Genomic DNA, 16945 nt, shown 5'->3' on the forward strand with positions numbered 1-16945 from the left:
GGGTAGAGCCACGGGTTGTAACACATCTGAAATGTATCGTCCACTGTTCATAGTGCTGTCGATGCGAACAAGAGGTGACCGAGACGTGTAACCGATGCCACCCCATACCATCATGCCGGTTGATACGTCAGTATGGCGATGACGAATACACGCTTCCAATGTTCGTTCAACGCGATGTCACTAAACACGGATGCGACCATCATGATGCTGTAAACAGAACCTTGATTCATCCGAAAAAATAACGTTTTGCCATTTGTGCACCCAGGTTAGTCGTTGAGTACACCATCGCGGGCGCTCCTGTCTGTCATGCAGCGCCAAGGGTAACCGCAGTCATGGTCTCCGAGCTGATAGCCCATGCTGCTGGAAACGTCGAACTGTTCGTGCAGATGGTTGTTATCTTGCAAACTTCATGATCTGTTGACTCAGGGATCGAGACGTAGCTGCACGATCCGTCACAGCCATGCGGATAAGATGCCTGTCATCTCGACTTCTTGTGATACGAGGCCGTTGGGATCCAGCACGGCGCTCCGTATTACCCTCCTGAACCCACCGATTCCATATTCTGCTAACAGTCATTGGATCTCGACGAACGCGAGCAGCAATGTCGCGATACGATAAACCGCAATCGCGATAGGCTACAATCGACCTTTATCAAAGTCGGAAACGTGATGGTACACATTTCTCCTCCTTACACGAGGCATCACATCAACGTTTCACCAGGCAACGCCGGTCAACTGCGGTTTGTGTATGAGAAATCGGTTGGAAACTTTCCTCGTGTCAGCACGTTGTAGGTGTCGCCACCGGCGCCAACTTTGTGTGAATGCTCTGAAAAGCTAATCATTTGCACATCGCAGCATCTTCTTCGTGTCGGTTAAATTTCGCGTCTGTAGCACGTCATCTTCGTGGTGTAGCAATTTTAATGGCCAGTAGGGTAGTCGCTGGACTGCTGGAAACGCTTTGTAACTCACGAGCGATTCCATCCGTTGATTTCATGCAATTTTTTACAACCACCCCCGCAATGCTAAACGGCCGCTGTTCGCCAGCACGTGAGCTCTGCCTAGTCTGGTTTAGCTTCAGTTGTTTCTTCTCGTCTCCACTTCCCAATCACATCACCAACAGCCGTCTTGAGCAGCTTTAGAACGGTTGTAATGTTCCTGATGGATTTGTTGCTCAGGTGACGTCCACTGACTAGTGCTCATACAAAGCCACTGAGCTCTCGTGACCGACCCATTCTACTCTTACTGCTTCTCTGCTGACAACACAACACTTCCCTCCTCTTTTGTACCGGCTGGTCCGCCTCACGTAACATCTACTGAGCAACTGCGCGTTACACAGGGGTGTCCGGATACTTTTGATCAGATAATGCACTCTGCTGATGTATTAGCAACGATGCTAAACGATAAATTTTTATTTAAACCGTGATCAAAGTTTTTTTTTCTTCTTCTGACGAGAACGAATTTAGTGTTCTTATTTTCTGTTGTAAACACGTCACACGCAATTCTTCATTTGTGTGGCCATACTGTCCATAGCTGCTCTACCATTCTGGAAAGTATTTTGGTTCTGTCGTTCCAACTTCCAAAAATGCGTTTTTTTTTCACCAGACGCGTTTCGCCTTATTGAGGTAAAGCATTATCTAAACTAAACTCCGTCCGAACAGGTCATGAAGGCCCAACGGTACTGACCGACCGCCGTGTCATCCTCAGTCCATAGGCGTCACCGGATGCGGATATGGAGGGGCATGTGGGCAGCACACCGCTCTCCCCGCCGTATGTCAGTTTCCGAGACCGGAGCCGCTACTTCTCAATCAAGTAGCTCCTCAGTTTGCCTCACAAGGGCTGAGTGCACCCCGCTTGCCAACAGCGCTCGGCAGACCGCATGGTCACCCATCCAAGTTCTAGCCCAGCCCAACAGCGATTAACTTCGGTGATCTGACACGAACCGGTGTTACCACTGCGACAAGGCCGTTGGCAAAGCATTATCAGTGGTCTGTAACTAAGTTATTTACATTTCGATTTGCTTTAATATCGAATAACAGTTCGTTAATAATATGTTAGTTTTTATTTTCGGTCATTTCCGCTTGATTTTTCATCTGCATCGGGGAATGCCGTCTTCTAGCACATAAGTGATGTTTCTCTTCTTTAGACACTGATGGTTGTGGTCTAATGTTTAGTTGCTCTGCAGCACTATCCATTTTTGAAGTCTTCCACAGTACACCTTTTTGCACATGACTGTTTTCTGTTTTGTTTATATACGAGGGTCGTACAATAAGTAATGCCTCACGTTCTTAAAAAAAAAAAACCATTAATATACATAGACAAACGGCCTTGTTGGTGCGGCCGGCCGCGGTGGTCTAGCGGTTCTGGCGCTGCGGTCCGGAACCGCGGGACTGCTACGGTCGCAGGTTCGAATCCTGCCTCGGGCATGGGTGTGTGTGATGTCCTTAGGTTAGTTAGGTTTAAGTAGTTCTAAGTTCTAGGGGACTTATGACCTAAGATGTTGAGTCCCATAGTGCTCAGAGCCATTTGAACCTTGTTGGTGCTTCAAAATGGTTCAAATGGCTCTGAGCACTATGGGACTCAACTCCTGAGGTCATTAGTCCCCTAGAACTTAAAACTACTTAAACCTAACTAACCTAAGGACATCACACACATCCATGCCCGAGGCAGGATTCGAACCTGCGACCGGAGCGGTCTCGCGGTTCCAGACTGCAGCGCCTAGAACCGCACGGCCACTTCGGCCGGCTGGTGCTTCACATTTGATGTCTGTTCTGTGCGCCGGTGAAGTTTCGAACCGTTCTGGCAGATGGCAAAGCCTTAGTAGAGTGTCAAAATGGCGTCTACACACGACACACGTTACAAGCAACGCGTTGTTATTGAATTCTTGTGTGCAGTAAAAGAACCTGTGGTGAACAGGTACTGGCAGAATTGAAGCTGTGAGGTGTGAGGAGGGGGCGTGAGTCTTGCTTGGGTAGCTCAGTCGATAGAGCAATTGCCCGCGCAAGGTGAAGGTTCCGAGTTCGAGTCTCGGTCCGGCACACAGTTTTAATCAGCCATAACGTTCCAACGAAAATATTTCTTACGAACTGGTTTTCGATCTTAAAAGCAGAACAAAATGTAAATAACTTAATTACAGATAGTGATGATGCTTTAGCTCAATAAAGCGAAACGCGTCTGGTGAAAAAAGCACATTTTTTAGATGCAACGGCAGAAACAAAATACCATCAAGAACATCACACTCATATTTATTGATGACTCTGTTGACGGGTGGCTAAATGCAAAGCAGTTCATGAACCGTAAGGTTAAATGTAATGTATAAATGTAAACTGCTCACTGTTTTATTAAATTACTTCGTGACGGTTCGCTTGATTAAGTTTCAGTTAAAGTTTTTAAAACGAAGATTGTGTTGCAGTCTAGTTTGAATGTAGCACTGACTGAAAATAAAAATAATGAAATCGGTACTAGTATCATCGTCTTCTATCATAGTCCAGTCCACTTTAAATGCACAGTTACCCCACCTGACATAAAGCTAGGCCAGAAGTGAGGATTGTTTCCGTCAAGTAACACGTAGATAATATGTGGAACTTTTCCCTAAAAACACGCTTAATCTTCTGGTTTTGTTGGAGTTTACAACCTGTTGTTTTTCCTCCAGCCATCTGCAACGATGAGCGTGTCTCCGGACAATATTTGGCTCAACCATGTACAGGACATTAGGTAGCTTAGTCGTTTTCACCGTGCAACTGCAAAAGAGCGGAGGAGGAGGTCGTGACTTAGCGTGATCTACTGCAGTAAATTTCCGATATTAAGGAGACGTTCTGAAGTTCTTTACCGCAAGTCACTTCCATTTCCCTCTGCTCCCTACCAGTCGTTTAATAATCGATTTAGAACTCATCAGTTTGAATGTTTGCAAGGATAGGGCGAGTTTCCAACTGCTCGGCAAAACACGGCCGTTTGGAAAGCTCGTTTATACGTCTATCAGTCTCGTATATCCGCTTGCGTACGTCCGATCATAAGAGTTAGCCCAGACGGCTTGTCAAAATACAACGAAAATCACTCTCGCTATCGGGCATCAGTAGCTGTCAGTTGGAGTTTATGACACAGTTTGTGCTCTGACATACCAGTAAGCCCGGATTAGTGTCATATACTTGCACATGCCACAACTTTTACAAACACATTCACTCACTGCTAGCTTCGTTCCGTACATAACAATACGTCAGCCAACTACTGTACTTAGAGTCTTTCAGGGTACTGACAATGAATAAGTTACCATATTGCAGCTGCTTTCATTCATTATAATGAGTTACATGAGAATGTTCTAGAGAACTTTTCTTTTGAGAAGTTTTTTTGCTGCATAAGCTCGTGCAAAAGAATAAAATATGGTACTCAGCTACGATCGTCGTATGTTACTTGTTTTCAAAGAAGTTTAAAACTGTTGATACCTTCGTAGTGGAGTGTAGGGCAAGTAATTTGATATAAATCGCAAATATCGATAAACGTCTATAAACAGCCGTTTGGAAAATGGGTTCTGCTGTTTGCTTGTAGTCAGTTAAGGTCACATGCTTATCACAGAGTTATTGACAAGGTTTCGTTCTTACAATTTGAATACATTTGTTTTCCTTTTACCTTGGAGTGGAAGCCAGCCTGGGGTACGACTAATGTGGTCTCTCGATACAGGTAGTAAGACTTGAGGAAATACTGGCCATACTACTTATAACACTTCTACTCCTACTGCTATACCATAACCTTTGAGTTGGAGGCAGATCGTATAATGTAATTATCAGGTTAAAGCAATTATGGTATAAAGAAACAGTGCAGTGTTACCCTCTGAAAGGGATTTTGTTATGTTGACCGTGATGTACCTAATCGAGGTGGCTTATCGGAAGTGAAAGTCAGAATTACGCAAATATTTAAACAGTAACAAACAATAATTTACCCATCCACACTGACCAAATGATAATAAAAACGGTCGCCAGCCTAATTAGTCATAAGAATGAGTAACATTCTTGTTCAAGAAACTGAATATAAGTAACTTCAATGGGCAAACACAGCCTATACTTTGTCACACGAGAGTGCAATGTACTCTGGCACCTGCATATGTTAACGTTAAGGTTGGAGCTGACAGTTAGAGCAGAACAAACTATTTGCATAAATATAACAGATAAAGATAGACACTGTTACCTTCAGGGCTTAGTCAAACTGAATGATATCAATAATATTACTATCAGTATTCACTGCAGAATCATAAATTGGTCATAGGTTAAGTCTCTCTCAGCTAAATACCTTTCTACTTAGAATAAAATGTAAATGAAATGCACTGACAAACACTTTCTCAGTGATCTACGACTGAAAACAATTACTGTCATCATAACAAATGGTCTATCTATCAAATGTTTCCTTCTAGTGAGCACAATAAACAAAGTGTAGATCCTATTACACTGAAGATATGCACTTTGTTATACACATGGGATCCTTATTTTAGCAAACATAACCATGAAACTTTCATCAGTAATTTGACCTGTTACTGCAGTAAGATACAAGTTAACATAAAACATCAGGCATTGACTCACCTGGTACAGTGAACAACAAGCTGTATTATTCATTTACTGAACAAAACATTATAAGCCTTAGTTTTAAGAACTTTTAATTTTGAAGTTGGCAGCAACTGTTTTAATACCTGTTTGTACTACTTTATTACTTTAGATTCTATTTTTCTCTTTTGTTCTTTAGCAAGCCCACAAACTTTTAATAAGCAGTTTTAATTGCAAAATTACTTTCAGCAAACATTATTTATTTTAGCACACTCTTTTGCCATTAACTTTAACTTTCTTTTTACTATGTTCAAGTGGCATTAATTGGTAAAACACAGGACTTTAATGTTCGTTCGATAAGGACACTCGGTAATCACTTTAGCATGTGGAGGATCCTAAGTGGATACGTGATAGAGGATAAATCGAGGTAATTTTTCATAGATAGTCTATTTGTTTACCTTATATTTGAAAACAAATATATCATCCACATGAACTGATCTTTCACTGTACACTTCTACAGTTCCTTGGTTCCCTTGCAGTAATTGCGCAACGTGGTGGCGAGTGCATGTTGGTGGATGGATTTGTAGGCGGAATTGCTGGACACTATCATTTTTTGGTGGCTATGATAGATATCAATTCCAACATAATTCCAGCTAATTACTGATCCATCCGAGGCTTTGTCACATTGGAAAACGGCACAAAACGTCCCTCTCGGTCCCTAGCACAATTCACAACCTTTTCGTAAGCTGTTGGTGGTTCAGAAGGTCATCCCCGACTAACTCTCTGTTCCACCTTTCTATCCATGCCAACCACATTTTGCGCGCGCGCTACACAGTTCCGTTCCCAAGGGGAACCGCACCACCTTTTACATACAAAATAACTAAGAACCCTAAGTGAAGGTCAGCAGTTTACATAACAGCAAACAATACATATCGTTTGCACATATTGCTAATTCTACACAAAATTATTTAAATAAAATTATCAATTTTAAAGATAACCAAAGAGATTATATGAGGAAGACAAAACATATAATTTGCTCATATTGTACATATTACAGAGATTACACTTCCTACAATCTAAAAGAAATCAAGGTTTTTCAACTGAGAAAAGATTATACATGTTTTATACAGTATTGAATTAATAATAATTACAAAAGCTCAACGATATAATCTTGAGTAAACAGAAAGCAAAAAATGAATCAGTAAACAGTTAGGTAGGGTCAGAGTTGTGGTGTTACATACTTCTCTCAGAAGATTCATAGAAGAAAGACCGGCTTACATTTGTACACACATGAAATGTTTTTGAGAATGTTGTGTGAAATACACTGTCTGAAATTCTGAAGGTGGTCATGATGAACTGAAGGGAGTGGAAGGTTGTTTACAGATTTCGCAGAAATCAGACGGCAGTCATAAGAGTCAAAGATGAGAAGGCAGGTTTTGCATTGGTGCATAAATTCGTAGCTTTTCCCCTAAGTTTAATAAAAACAACGGTCACACATAACAAACACTTAAGTGAGCACTCACATATTCTCCTTTACTATTTACAACAGTCTGACAACGCTGGTCTGACTTTTCTACTCCGGGACTGGTTTTGAGGCGAAGAACTCGTCGAGCCACGTCCGGAGCGCATTTTCATCCGGATAGGAAGTTCCTTGAAGGTTGTTCGATAGAGAGCGCAAAAACTGAAAATCTGAGAGCGCAATATCAGATGAAGAGGACTGGTGCGGAACGACTTCTTAACCCAACTCCTGTATAGAGCTTTTGTCAGTCTAGCAGAATGCGGGCGCCCCTTATCTTGGAGTCTTCGTGGCTGGTCCCGGCGGAGGTTCGAGTCCTCCCTCGGGCACGGGTGTGTGTGTTTGTCCTTAGGATAATTTAGGTTAAGTAGTGTGTAAGCTTAGGGCCTGATGACCTTAGCAGTTAAGTCCCATAAGATTTCACACACTTCCGAACATTTTTCTGTGGAGTCTTGCTGGTCGTTGTTCTTGGATTGCGTCTGCAAGAAGTCTCAGTAGTTGACAATAAATGTCAGCAGCGATCGTTTCATCTCACTCCGTCGCTGTTCCACCAAATGCATAACATTATTTTTTGTAGATGGGCTCACGTCTTTGTTCGGGGAACTGCTGCTTTGTTTGGGTGCCACCATTCCTTTCTTTTCCTTATGTTAGGATAAACACACTATTTCTCGTCACCATTAACGATGCAGGGTAAGAATGATTGGTGTTGTTCACGAGCCAGTTGATGACGAGTAAGCAGAGATGCGCACTTGGAGCGTGCGGCGCCCTTACACCTGAGTTTTGAACATTCCCCATTGCATGAAAATGCCGCACGACGCTGAGAATGATCAGAGTTCATCGCATTTGCCAGTTCTTGAATAAATGGTTCAAATGGCTCTGAGCACTGTGGGACTTAACATCAGAGGTCATTAGTCCGCTAGAACTTAGAACTACTTAAGCCTAACTAACTTAAGGACATCACACACATATGAGTCAAATGACATGAACAGGAGATAGTAATAGTTGAGTAGAGAGTGAGGTAGGATTCGAACCTGCGACCGTAGCGGTTCTCGAATACAGTGACGCGGATCGTTGAGGATTAATGCGTTTAAACTGTCTTCATCAAACCCCGAAGGTCTTCCTGAAAGTAAATCTCAAAACGATCCACCTTAGAAAAAGAAATTCATTTTCTTGCCGTGCTCTGTTCACTGGCATTATCTCCATACACGGCGCAAATGTTTCTGGCTGTCTCTGCTGCTCTGACCCCTCTATTGAACTCAAAGAGAAAATACATCGGAAATGTTTCGATTTCTCCACTTGGCATTTCATTTTCTAGTGTTCTCAGCTCCGTTCACTATCTCCAAACGACAATATGTCAACTCAAACGGCAACACTGAACTACAAATAAAAATGATAGTCGATAAGTAAACCCCTAGCACCCTGAAAACCAACATGCAAAACAAAAACGCGACGAACTTACGCACCAACCTAACATATGAGTCAAATGACATGAACAGGAGATAGTAATAGTTGAGTAGAGAGTGAGACAGGATTGCAGCCAATCCCCCACGTTATTCAACCAGTACACAGAGTAAGCAAGAAAGGAAATCAAGAAGAAATTTGGAAAAGCAATTAGAAGAAATAACAACTTTTCGGTTGGCTGATGACGTGATTTCGTCAGAGATACCCAAAGATTTGGAAGAACAGTTGAACAAGATGGATAGTGCCCTTAAAAGGGGGTGCAAGACGAACATTAACGAAAGTAAAGTAAGAGTAATTAAGTGTAGCCGAATTAAATGACGTGATGCTGAAGCAATTAGATTAGGAAATGAGACGCTAAAAGTAGTAGATATGTTTCGCTATTGTGACAGCAGATTAACTGTTGACAGTCGAAGCAAAGAAAATTAAATTGCAGACTTTTGATGAAAAAGAAAAGCATTTTTGAAGAAGATAAATTTGTTAACACTGAATATACGTTTAAGTCTTAAAATTTTTTTTGTGTTTCTACCTGGAGTGAACTCTTATATGAAAGTAATGACAATACTGTAATTGACGTAAATGAACATAACGGGGACCCTAATCACTAAAGTCCAATGAAAAAATGAAGTTTGTGTTCTGCCTTCATCAGATTATTGCATCCCTGAAAGAATACTCTTTTTTAAGCAGCAAGAAATTGTTGTAATAGAAGAGAAACAGGTTATGCGTATCAAATACGCCGGGAGAAACTCAAGAATCACAGGTTATGTGCAAATTACAGAAACATTAAACACCGAAGACGGATTTCAGAAGAAAAAAACGTTTCCGTTGCTGGCAGCTAACTCTGAAGTTCTGGGTTCGATTCCTGGTGACCACATTCCTATGTTCTGTCGTGGAGAGGTTTGGAATGGGTTCCAGTTACCACCGAGAAGCCAAAAACAAAAAAGCTGCTTAACAAAATAAGAAGTGAAATCTACACGCAAGCCTCCTACGTGAAGTCAAATGTCTTTCACTAAGCTGGGAGCTACAAGACGTTCATTTATCATTTATTGAGACTTTTCAACGACATCAAGGTTCAGAAAGGTTGTGCAGATGGTGATTAGGGCCGACACGGCTTGCCAATGAATGTTAGTCCTTAATTTTTCGCTTTAAAAAAGAAATCAGTGGCACAGTTGCCGACGCTTTAGGTCAAGAACAGCAACCTTATCACGCGGGTGATTTAAACTCGCCCTCACATTGGTGGCACATTTCCCCTGGTACGCCTTGACCTAGTAATGCTTTCAGAGAGACACTGCAGCTCAAATGACATTTTATGACGATAAAAGGTTTCCAGACAGTTCTTTGTTACTAAACTCTGAAAAAGACACACTATACGCAATTCGGTAGTTGTGAGAGATTTCCTCCCAGCATATGTCTGAAATTTATCGACAAGCAGACTTTATAGCAGCTAATTTCTTGAGAGTACCACTTAATTATAAATTCACTGGAAGATGAATACCAGAGAACTTGTGGAAAGCCTAAACAAATCTTTGTGTGGCATGTGGGCGTTGACAGACACAGGTGATATAAAAATCAATAACGTTGGTACACTTTCCTAAACGAATTCTGTAAAGGTATGAAAGATTATATTCAGGGTGATTAATCAAGCAAAGCTAAAGTTAGCTGAAACCAAAAATGTGTGAATTCAAGATCATCCTGAAGATCAGCATTTAAGCCACTAGGAATGCTAACTATTATTTTGGGTATATTTATTTCCTCACATCCTCAATCCTGAGTTTAGATTGTGTGAATGAAAAGTTTATACTGTTGGTAAGTGCTTTGTTCTGGGACAAAATAAGACTTTGCTTTTATTGTGCCCTTGTCCTGTATCAGTGGAGGGTAGGCATGGTTAGTTAAAGGGGTGGCCTGATGCACTGCCTGTCCCATCTGTTACCTCCTGACACGGGATGTGTTTACTCCAGCTGTCTGTGTACAGTCTTGAAAGTCTCTTCGGGTTTGCTGCCGGATCCTAAAATCAACTTGACTCGATATTTCGGCGATCCAACTGGAAGCCATCTTCAGGAGAATGCTGCATCTGCTGATGAGACCCGCTGAGAACTGACGCCAGGTTGCAAATCGACGTCCTATATAGGCCACCGTTCACTACACGGCGCATGCGCCGCCCATCACGGGTTCTGCCTTCCAAAACAGGGAGGTGGCGCCGCCCTTAGTGAAACACTGCTGGCAACGATATATCGCAATCAAGGCCGCACCGAAGAACGTTCAGTTTTGATGCGAGATAATGTAGGATTCCACGTATTGCTAAGAGGAAATCCATTGTCTCTGTTGATTAAATTATCAGCCAACCTAATTTCAATCGCCTCTTTATAGACACTGTTCCAAAAACCGGAAATGTTGGCAACAACCATAGTTTCATCAAATTTCATACTGTGTCCTTCATTCAGGCAGTGTTCTGCTACTGCCGATTTTTTCCGGCTGTTGTAGCCAGAGACAATGGGTTTCCTCTTAGCAAGACGTGGAATCCTGTATTATCTCGCATCAAAACTAAACGTTCTTCGGTGCGGCCTTGATTGCGGTATATCGTTGCCAGCAGTGTTTCACTAAGGGCGGCGCCACATCCCTGTCTAGGAAGGCAGAAACCGTGAGGGGGGTGCATTGCCATGTACTGAACTGTGGTCTATATAGGACGTCGATTTGCAACCTGGCGTCATCTTCGGCGGTACTCCGCAAGGATACCGCCCTTCGATTGTGCCATTCCAGCACTAATCGAAGCGCTATGTTTTCAGGTGCCAGCGAGCCAGCCAGCCAGCCAGCCAGCCAGCCAGCCGGCCAGCCAGCCAGCCAGCCAGCCGAGCAGCAGCGGTCCAGCCAAGCAGCAGCGGTCCAGTCGAGCAGATGCGGTAGCAGCGGTCCCGGCCAGCAGCAGCGGTCCCGGCCAGCAGCAGCGGTCCAGCCGGCAGCAACCAGCCAGCCCTCCAGCAGCAGCGGTCCAGCCAGACAGCCAGCCAGCCCTCCAGCAGCAGTGGTCCAGCCAGACAGCCAGACAGCCCTCCAGCAGCAGCAGTCCAGCCAGACAGCCAGCCAGCCCTCCAGCAGCAGTGGTCCAGCCAGACAGCCAGACAGCCCTCCAGCAGCAGCAGTCCAGCCAGACAGCCAGCCAGCCCTCCAGCAGCAGTGGTCCAGCCAGACAGCCAGACAGCCCTCCAGCAGCAGCAGTCCAGCCAGACAGCCAGCCAGCCCTCCAGCAGCAGCAGTCCAGCCAGACAGCCCTCCAGCAGCAGCAGCAGCAGCAGCAGCTGCGGTATTCCTGCCAGCCGTCGTCAGCGTCAGCGCCAGCGCCAGCAGCGTGGGACTCTGATCTTCATCTGTCTTCGTCTTCATCTTCGTCTTCGTCTGTCCCCAGTTTGTTCCTTTCCTTTTCGTCCTGTGCATTTTTGTTTCTCCCTGTTGTCATGTCAGCCCCCACCACCACTACCACCACAGCCATTGTTTATACTTCCCCCTCCGCCGCCACCACCACCATTACATGGTGTACCCAGTCACACCCCCCTCTTTCCATCCCTCCTCTTCTCACTCTCCCTTCGCCCTCGCTCTTTGTCGCCCCCTCTCCAGCTTCTTCCTCCCACTCCTCTCCCTTTGATCCTTTCCCCCCATTCCCCCAGCCTGTCACGGCAGCTCGAGCTAGGATGGTGGCCCGTCAGGCCACTGCCCATGCCCAACTCTCCCCATCGCCTTCGCCATCAGCGCCACCACTGTCGCCGTCGCCGTCGCCTTCACCGTCACCATCTCCGGCGCCGACTGCTGTGTCCAAGCCGGGACCTGCCCCTTCCCGCCACCTCCCTATAGCTCCCGTCCCTCATGTCACCACCCACCCTTCTGCCGCCGTTAAACGCCCTAGTAGCACCACCACCTCCTCCGCTCTCAAAAAGGCCCTGCCCGTCCTCCTTCCCCCCCCCCCAGGATGCCATGGATGTCATCCCGCCTGGCCCTGCTCCCTCCGCCTCCTCCTCCTCCTCCTCCTCCTCCTCCTCCTCCCCCCTCTTTATACAAATACCTCCTCTCCCGTCCCGATCCTTCCCTTCTCGAGGCCCGGAATCTCTCCCTCCTCCTCTGCCAACACTTCCCTGGTGCCCCATCTCTCTCCTCACTCCCAGACGGGATTCCATTCTCATCTCCTCCCCCAGCCCAACCCTCCATACTGACTTCCTCTCCCGCCTCCCCATCACCCGTTTTGGCCCCAACGCCTCCCTCACCCCTGCTCCTTCTCCATCTCCTAACCCCCAACCCTAACCCCCGCGTCGCCCACCGACCCTCACTGCCGTGATGACTCGGCTCAGTCCGTCGATCATGGAGGAGGAGGTGTTGGCGGAGCTCAAGGCCCCACCTGGCTTATGCGGGTTTTCTCCGAGGACACCCCCTCCATTGACCATCTCCTGAATGAGGGTGCCCTCCTCTTCAACCAGCGCTGTAAGGTCGACCCCTCCCATTCTCCCCCTCAATCCCTGTGCTGCCAGAGGTGTCTGCACTATAACGCACACCCAACAGCCGAGTGCCGCGAGGCCCCCACCTGCCCGCATTGTAGGCAAGCGCACTTCCTCCGGCAGTACCCCAACCTTCAATCCCTTCCCTCCTGCAATACCTGCAATCTCCCCCATCCCACTTACTCCCAAAAGTGTAAAGCCCGACCCCCTCCGACCACTCCTGAACTCACCATCCCTGTCCGTCCTCTGGACGCCCCCACCCCTCCTGGCAATTCCCTTCGTCCCCCCCCCCCCACCGCTGAGGACATCATCAGGTTCCTCAGCATTGTCCTACAAAACGTCCACCCTTTCCAGCGCCCTCACACCCTCCAACAGGTCTCCCTCGCCGCCCGTTCCATTTTCCACTTAAAAATGTATGCCACCTACTCCAACAACCAGGCCCATTTCACCTTCTCCCGTCTTGGCATCATTGTCTAAATCCCTGTCATGGTGCGACAGCACCATATCCTTTTCAACAACATCCGCTCCCTTCCCGCCAACAAGAACCTCTTCCTGCACACCCTTGCCACCCACTGCGTGGATGCCTTCCTCCTCAATGAAACTTTCCTCCAACCCCACCACACCGTCCACACGTCACCCTACCTCCTACCCTCCACACAATCCCCTCCCGATTGTGTGTGGCGAAGTTGCCATTGGTCACCACTGCCAGATCCCAGTTCGGCTCCAACCTCTCCTTCCCGACCCCACCGAACACCTGATCCGTAGTCTCTTCTTCCCCAGCCTTACCGTCACCTGCGCCACCATCTATGTCCGCCTTACCATCCCTATTCCCTTCGACTTCCTCTCCCACATTGACCGTACCTTCTCCTCCTACGTGATCGCCGCCGACCTCAACATCCACAGTCGTTCCGCCGCCCAGTTACGGCGGTGGCATCGGTTCCTCTCCTCCCTTCAAGGTGACCTCATCCCCATCCCCCAGCACACCCGTCCCGAATCCAACTCCACTCCCGATGTTATCCTTTCCTCCCCTAACCTTCTTGGCCGCATAACGGTGGATGTTCTGAAGCCTATTGGTAGCGACCATCTCCCTGTCCTCCTCACCGTTTCAGATGGTCGTCGCCTCCGCCCTGAACCTCGTAGTGACCCTCTCCCAAAGTACATCCATGACCATTCCCATGCCAACTGGAATGCCTACCGGGATACCCTCTCCACCCAGATCGATAGCCACCCCTTCACCTACCACAACCTTGACGATGTAACCCATGCTGCCTCCTTTCTTCAGCAGACCTTGTCTGAGGCCGTGGAGGCCCACGTCCCTACTGTCGCCATCTACCCCCACCGTCCTACCTTACCCCCACAGGCTGTCCTCCTCCTCCGTGAATCCCGCCGTCTCTACCGTGCCTTCCTCCACACGCATGACCCGGACACACTCTGACGCCACCGGCAACTCCAGCACCACATTCGAATTTGCTCGCGCCTAAGAAACGACAGGACTGGCGACAGACATGCACCCGTTTAAATGCTACCCTACCTATAAACTCGTCCAAGTTCTGGTCAGCCTTCCGTCACCTTACCGGAACTAAACCCTCCCCATACTATCCTCTTCTCCATGATGATCAACCCTTCCCTGACACCCTTAGTAAGGCCAATCACTTTGCCTCTTACCTCTCCGATATCTTTTCCATCCCCGATGATCCCCAGTTCGATTACTCCCTCTTCCCGGATATCCGCGATTGAACTGACACCTCTTTCCCTCCCCTCGCTCCTGGTTTCCAGTACTTGGACAACATTGCACACACGGAACTCAGTGCCCCTATCACTACACAGGATCTCATTGCTACACTCCGCACAAAACACAACACCGCTCCTGGTCACGATCGTGTCACCTACCGTCACCTTCGTGAAGCTCCTGTCTCTTTCCTCTCCACCCTGGCCAGGCTCTACAATTTATTCCTGTCCACCGGTTACTACCCCGACCTGTGGAAAACCTCCCGTATCCTGATGTTCCTTAAAGCTGGGAAACCGCCGTCCACCGTCTCCTTCTACCATCCCATCAGCCTTACCTCGGTCTTCAGCAAGGCCCTGGAATCTATCCTCAACCGCCGCATCCACCAGCATCTCCACCAGCACCGCCTCCTTCCCGTTCCGCAGTGAGGCTTTCGGCCGTCCTTCTCTTCCGATAACCTTCTCCTTCACCTCACTCATCTTTCCGAACAGCTAAATTCCTGTCGCTCCGCAATCTTCCTCTCCCTGGACCTCGAACGTGCTTATGACCGTGTATGGCATTCCGGTCTCCTCTTCAAGCTCCAAACCTTCGCCCTACCCATTAACTACATCCGTCTGATCGGCTCCTTTCTCTCCCACCGTCCTTCCTATGTCACCATCCATAACAGGGATTCCTACACCATTTTTCCCTCCGCCGGTGTGCCCCAAGGCTCCGTCCTCTCTCCCCTTCTGTACGTTTTATATACAGCGGACATGCCGCCGCCGTCACCCCCCGTCCACCTTCTCCAGTTTGCTGATGACACCACCTTCCTTGCCCTTGCCCCCATCCTGCAACGCTCCCAACACCTTCTCCAATCCCATCTTGACTGTTTCACCGCTTGGTGCATCCTGTGGTTGCTCAAGGTCAATCCCTCCAAAACCCAGGCGATCATTGTAGGCAAAACCACCCCTTCCTTCCGCCTCCTTGATTTCTATCTCACCATCTATGGCCATCCTATCGCCCTCACCACCCTTACCTTGGCGTCACCCTCGACCGTCGACTCTCCTGGACCCCCCATCTCCGGACAATCCAAGCCAAGGCATGCTCCCAACTCCGTCTCCTCAAGCTCCTTTCCGGCCATACATGGGGTGTGGACCCCTCCACCATACTCCACACCCATAAATCCCTCATCTGCCCTATCCTTTGTTATGCCCATCCGGCCTGGATCTCCACCCCCTCTACCTTTTATAAATCCCTTCAAATTCTTGAACGCCATGCTCTCCGCCTCGCCTATCGCATCCGTCTCCCCTCCCCCACGCGGATCCTGTACGATCTCATACCGTTCCCCCACCTCCTCCTTTTTCTTGAAAGGATACAGATCCTGTACACCACTCGCTTGTCTCGCCCATCCTCTCCCGCCCCCGCCTGCTGCCGTGCCTGTATTCCCACATCCCACCCGGCTTCCATCTCTCCACCCTCCTTACCCTCTCCCAAGGTGGCTTCCGCCAGCTCCCTCTCCCTGATGATGCCCTCCTCCCCTCCATCTACCCTTCCTACCAACTTTGATCCTCCCTCCCTCTTCCTGTTTTTGCTCCCTTGGGCACCCTCCCACCCTTCTCTCCCTCTTCCCTCCCTCCTCCATTCTCCCCACTCCTCCAGCAGGCTTCCCCTCCCCTGTCCCTCTCCTCCTCCCCCCATCTCCTCAGCCATTGGCATCTTTGTTCTCCCCTCTCCCCCACCTCACCCTTCTTCCCCTCTTGGCAGGTCCCCAGACTTGCACACGCTAAGTGGACATTCACGCGCCGGAGATCATCGCCATCAGTGTCTCGTGTGTGTCGTCGTGTTTAGTGTTCAGTGTTCACCGTCACACTCCATCGTTCACCTGTGCCATCGCCATCTTCAGCGTTAGTGCGTCGTGACAACAGGTTGTAGTGTGGATTATCGTTGAGTGTGAACGGCTCCGTGTTTGTCTTTATGTGTCTACTGTTTTATTACCCACCGATATGTCACATCTGTGTATTCTTTCTGTTGTTTCTTTATCTACTCTATGGCTGAAGAGCGGCGTAACGTGCTGCTGACAGCCTGCCTGTTTGTACGGGTTTGAAAATAACAATAAAGAAAAAAAAAAACAACCTGGCGTCAGTTCTCAGCGGGACTCATCAGCAGATGCAGCATTTTCCTGAAGATGGCGACCAGTTGGATCGCCGAAATATCGAGTCAAGTTGATTTTAGGATCCGGCAGCAAACCCAAAGAGACATGCAAG

General features: G+C 47.6%; 1 pseudogene; it reads right to left on the bottom strand.

Moving 5' to 3' along the window:
• Positions 1-1851: 1851 nt before the first annotated feature.
• Positions 1852-1969, bottom strand: LOC126163597 (5S ribosomal RNA; annotated as a pseudogene).
• Between the last annotated feature and the right edge of the window lie 14976 nt (positions 1970-16945).

The sequence above is a fragment of the Schistocerca cancellata genome, chromosome 2 (assembly GCF_023864275.1).
Source record: "Schistocerca cancellata isolate TAMUIC-IGC-003103 chromosome 2, iqSchCanc2.1, whole genome shotgun sequence".
Taxonomy (NCBI): domain Eukaryota; kingdom Metazoa; phylum Arthropoda; class Insecta; order Orthoptera; family Acrididae; genus Schistocerca; species Schistocerca cancellata.